Source organism: Zingiber officinale, chromosome 4B (genome assembly GCF_018446385.1).
Source record: "Zingiber officinale cultivar Zhangliang chromosome 4B, Zo_v1.1, whole genome shotgun sequence".
Classification (NCBI taxonomy): Eukaryota; Viridiplantae; Streptophyta; class Magnoliopsida; order Zingiberales; family Zingiberaceae; genus Zingiber; species Zingiber officinale.
In genome coordinates, this window is record NC_055993.1 from 11,494,016 (window position 1) to 11,499,085 (window position 5,070).

Genomic DNA, 5,070 nt, shown 5'->3' on the forward strand with positions numbered 1-5,070 from the left:
GTAGGTTAAGGGGTTCGATAGATTAGAAATGAATTAATTTGATTTACGAGTGTGACAGACTCGCTTATCAAGGACCTCATGAAGACCCCAATCAACACTTAGAGGTCTTTTATGAAATATGTGGTACCATGAAAATGAATGGAGTTCCTTCAGAAGCAGTTAGATTATTATTATTTGGGTTTTCTTTAAGAGATAGGGCAAAGCAATGGCTGAATTCTTTGGCCCCTAATAGTATCACCACTTGGGAGCAGTGTGAGCAACAGTTTCTTGATAAATTCTATCCACCAAGCAAAACAGCTCATATGAGGAATTTAATTGCAAGCTTCAAGCAAATTGACTCAGAATCTCTTTTTGAAGCATGGGATAGATATAATAGTATGCTCAGACAATGCCCACATCATGGGTTGGAAAGATGGTTAGTGTTGCACACTTTTTATAATGGTATCAACTATCATACCAAAGTGTCCCTTGATTCAGCTGCTGGAGGGGCACTTATGAATAAAAGTTTAGATGAAGCTGAAGAAATTATTGACAGTGTAGCACAAAATCATCATCAATGGGCAAATGAAAGAAGTGGTGGCTATTCTTCTATAAACCCAACAATTAAAGCATCAGGGAAGTTTGATGTAGATGTAGTCACTCTTTTGTCTGCAAAATTGGACGCTCTTACAAAGAAATTTGAGAATATGGGGACTAGTGCTAATATGGTCAATGCTATTAGTACATCTTGTGAAGTATGTGGGAGTTCAGAGCACTCAAATGACTCATGTCCATTGGGAACTATCACTGCACAAATCAATCAACTGGAACAATGTGATGCAATCATGAGTTACAATCAAAGGCAGAACAACCCATACTCAAATACTTATAACCCTGGATGGAAGAGTCATCCCAATTTTTCTTACAGAAATAATCAAGATCAAGGACCATCTATGGGGGCAAGACCAAATTTTCAAGCTGGGCAACAAAATTTTCAACATCTATCTTCTCAAGGCTTACCAAAGTCAAATATTGAAAAGATGCTTGAAGAAATTATCTCAAGTCAGAATGAAATGAAGCAAGATTTAGCAAAGCTCATTCAGAGAATGGATAATTCTGAAAAGCATCAAAAGATCCAGGATAGTCAAATTGCCCAACTAGCTTCCTCATCATCCAGAGCACCAGGACAACTTCCAGGAAAACCTGATGTGAATCCTATGGAGCATTGCAATAGAATTGAGCTTAGGAGCGGACGGACCTTGGGAGACTCCCAAGTGACTGCTCCAAAAGGGATACAAAAAGAAGAAGAGCTCTCTCCTCTTATACCAAATCAGATTCAAGCTAATAAGGAGAGTACCATTGAGGTTGAAGAGACTCTTCCACTGAATCATCAGAGCAAAGCTGTCCCTTTTCCTCAGAGACTTACAATGCTCAAGAAAGATGAAGAATTTGGCAAGTTTTTAGAAAAAGTTAAGGAAATTTGTGTAGAGGTACCTCTTATTGATGCTATTCTTCAAATGCCTAGATTTGCCAAATTCCTGAAGGATCTCATGTCAAACAAGAGAAGAAGAGGAGAGGTTGAGACAATTGCGCTTAGTGAGGAATGTAGTGCTATTTTGGAGAAGAACACTTCCCCAAAACTAAAGAACCCAGGGAGCTTTTATATTCCTTGCAACATAGGAAAAGATTTTTTTGAAAAAGCTTTTTGTGATTTGGGGGCAAGTGTTAGCCTTATTCCCTATTCAATTTGTAATAAATTAGGTCTCAAAAATATTAAACTTACTACTATGGCACTTCAACTTGTCGATCATTCCTGCAGGTACCCTTTGGGTATTATAGAAGATGTGCCAGTAGAGGTGGATGGGAATGTTATTCCCACAGATTTTGTCGTGTTGGACATGGAAGAGGACCCCAGGATTCCTATCATATTAGGAAGACCTTTCCTTGCTACAGCTGGAGCTATAATTGATGTCAAAAATCATAAGCTTTCTTTGGTAATTGGTAAGGAAAGGTTGGAATATGATTTATCCAATATCTCTAACCATGTCTCGTCTCTTTTAAATGCTTGTAGCAGGACAAGCATTTATAAACTTGAGGAATGGAATTTCCATCCTCATGGAAGGCCACCAAACGAAGGAGACAATGTGGTGGAAGATGTTGGGAGAAGATCTCCCAACAAAAATGAAAAGTATATCTGTCCTCCAAGGGCGAGGAAAAGAAGTGAATGATCAAGTTTGGTCGAGCTAAAGACCTTAAACAAGCGCTTCTTGGGAGGCAACCCAAGGGTTCTTTTAGTTAGTTTTGGTTTGTATTTTAATTTCTTTTAGTTTGATGCATTCTTTTGATTTTGTTTTCAGGTTAGGTGCAAAACAGAGCCCGGTCGTGTGCTATACACGGCCAGGCAAAGGTTGCAGAGAAGGGAAGTGCTTGGGTCGTGTCATCCAGACACGGCCGTGTAGGATCTCCCGAGGAGAAAAAGGACTAGTTCGTGTCCCAAACACGGCCGTGCAAAGAATTCAGAGAAGAAAGATGGAGAGGCCGTGTCCCAGACACGGCCGTGCGAAGAATCCAGAGAAGGAAGAGGGGGAGGCCGTGTGGATCTGCACGGCCCGTGTAGGAGAGTTATTTAAGTCTTCTTTCTACCTTACACGACCAGATCTTGGCCGTGTTCCGCACACCCCCAACTCTCCAAAACATCTCTTTCTCTCCCAATCTCTTAAAAACTCCTCTCTAATCTCTCAAGATCTCTTAGATCCGGATTCTCCACCTCTCTAAGACTTGGACTTTTTATTCTCCTACCCTAAGATCTTTGCTCTTTGAAGTTTTGTTCTTTGAGTTCCATTTTTCCAACCCTAGATAATTCTTCCCCTATCTAAACTCATCAAGATGTCCAACATTTTGAAGAAACTTCACAAAGGAGGTGGTGGATCTAGTGGAGACAAAGAGAAGGAGCCATCAAGGGACAAAGGAAAACAACCAGTGAAGGGCAAAGGCAAAAGGACTTCACGCAACGAAGGTAATGACAATGAATTCAATATTGTGTTTAGAAATGATGATCAAGTAACTAGATTTGCAATTCTTGTCAATAGAAAGATAGTGTGTACTAGATATATGGACCCAACTGTTCTTGATATGCTTGGAATTAGGGAAGATGTAGATTTGATGATTGGGTTTTTTGGATTGGAGTGATATTATGTACACACATTTGCCTACATATCCTCGTCTTATTTTGGAATTTTTAAGTTCATTGGATGTCCATTTTACTAATGAAGATGATTATTTTGGAAAAATCTCATTTAGGCTAATGAATCAAGAATTTCTATGGGCGTTTAGTGACTTTAATTCTTGTTTTGGATTAACCACCGGTAGCCCTCGTAGGTTTGATCCAAGGTTTAATTGGAATCATTTTTGGAATGCAATAACTGGGTTAGATCAACCTTATGAGCCTTCAAGAACTAAGGCCTCCCATATGCAAAACCCCATCTTTAGGTATCTACATAGAGTCATGAGTAAAACTATTTTTGGTAGGGGAGAGAGTGATGGGGTGGTTAAAAAGATAGAGCTTTATGCTTTATGGGTTATGCTTTATAAGGTTGAATTTGATTCTGGTTTTCATTTTGTTCAAACCTTATTAAGATCTGCTAGGGCATCATCGGGATCAATTGTTTTTGGTGGTTTGATTACCCGAATAGCTTATAATTTAAATCTTTGATGTTGATGGGTTGGAAATAATTCATGGTAATGACATGATTGACATTGATGCATGTCTTGCTATGAAAATGATCGTTCGGGATGAGAATGGTTTCGCGTTTCCTAGGAGGAGTGGTTCTCCTTTACCCCTTCCTTTTCCTGAACGAACTACTATTCGTAACCCGGCTAATTGGGTAATTTCTGAGTTAGATTTTGAGGATAACCCTTCTATACCTAGAGACACTGAGCCACATCATGAGCCCTCATCATCTAGACACCCGCAGCCTTCTAGTTTTATGGAGCCTGCTAGGCATTCTTTTGCATATGGCACGAGATCTTCTAGGTTTGATTTTTCATATTTTCGTACGTATCTAGAATCACTTCATGAGAAGCAAGATGCCCAACGAAAAATGTTGGAGGGGCGCTTCTCTTTATCTGATGATCAGTTTAGGGAGGTACAAAATCATTTTCAGTTTACGAGGAATTTTCAAGGTCAAGTGGCTGAGTTTGTGCAGGATTATGATACTGATCAGGCTAGGATGAGAGATTTTATGCAGAGCATGATGCCTACTAGCCAACAAGTAGATGCTTTATATAAGTATCATAGATCCTTGGGTGAGATTCCAGGTTTTCCTAGTTTTCCTATTGGCCAACCACGTCGTAGACCTCCTTTCCCTTGTCCACCTCCTCCACCATATTGATTTCATCGGGACGATGAAAAGTTTAAGTCTGGGGGGGTGTCATGTACTGTTTAGTTTGGTTTTCAGTTTTTAGTTTTTGTTAGTTTTTCATGTTGGTTCATATTTTCATTGCTTGTTGCTTTATTTTGCTTGTTTTTGAAATAATCATGGCAAAAAAAAAAATTTGAGAACATCAAATCTTCACTTATATGCTTTCTTGGATTCAAGTGAAATGTTAGCACGATTATTGTCTTGATTCATGATGTTCGAATGATGCTAGTAGTAAACTTTGTGTAGTTCTTTTTTCTATCTTGGGAAACATTAATAAGCTAAGAATCTTATGGTGATGAGTTTTAGTTTTGGTTCAACCTTAAGGATTTTATCTTCACTACACTTGTGCTTGATGCTTGAATAGTTGATGTCATTGAAATAGTCATGATTCATCTTGTTTGCTTAGTACTTGGTTTCCATGGTGATTTCTCAACTTTCATTTTGGTTACTGGATGAGGCTCAAATCATTAAAGCTCATTTGGAAAAATCAAAATATCCCAACATGTGTGCTAAAAATACATTTGTGAATAAGTTTTGCACAATGCAAACACTTATAAAAAAAAATAAAAAAAAAATAAGGGATATAAAAAATAGTTGTCATGAGTGGAATCTAGCAAGTCACCCCTTTGAGACCGAGTTAGGTTACTGGGGAAATGACTGTCTAGCTTCC

General features: G+C 38.6%; 1 non-coding gene across 1 annotated transcript; it reads right to left on the bottom strand.

Moving 5' to 3' along the window:
- Positions 1-300: 300 nt before the first annotated feature.
- Positions 301-406, bottom strand: LOC121978931. Its single transcript, XR_006111253.1, has one exon. It is a non-coding gene; the product is annotated as a small nucleolar RNA R71 (small nucleolar RNA).
- Between the last annotated feature and the right edge of the window lie 4,664 nt (positions 407-5,070).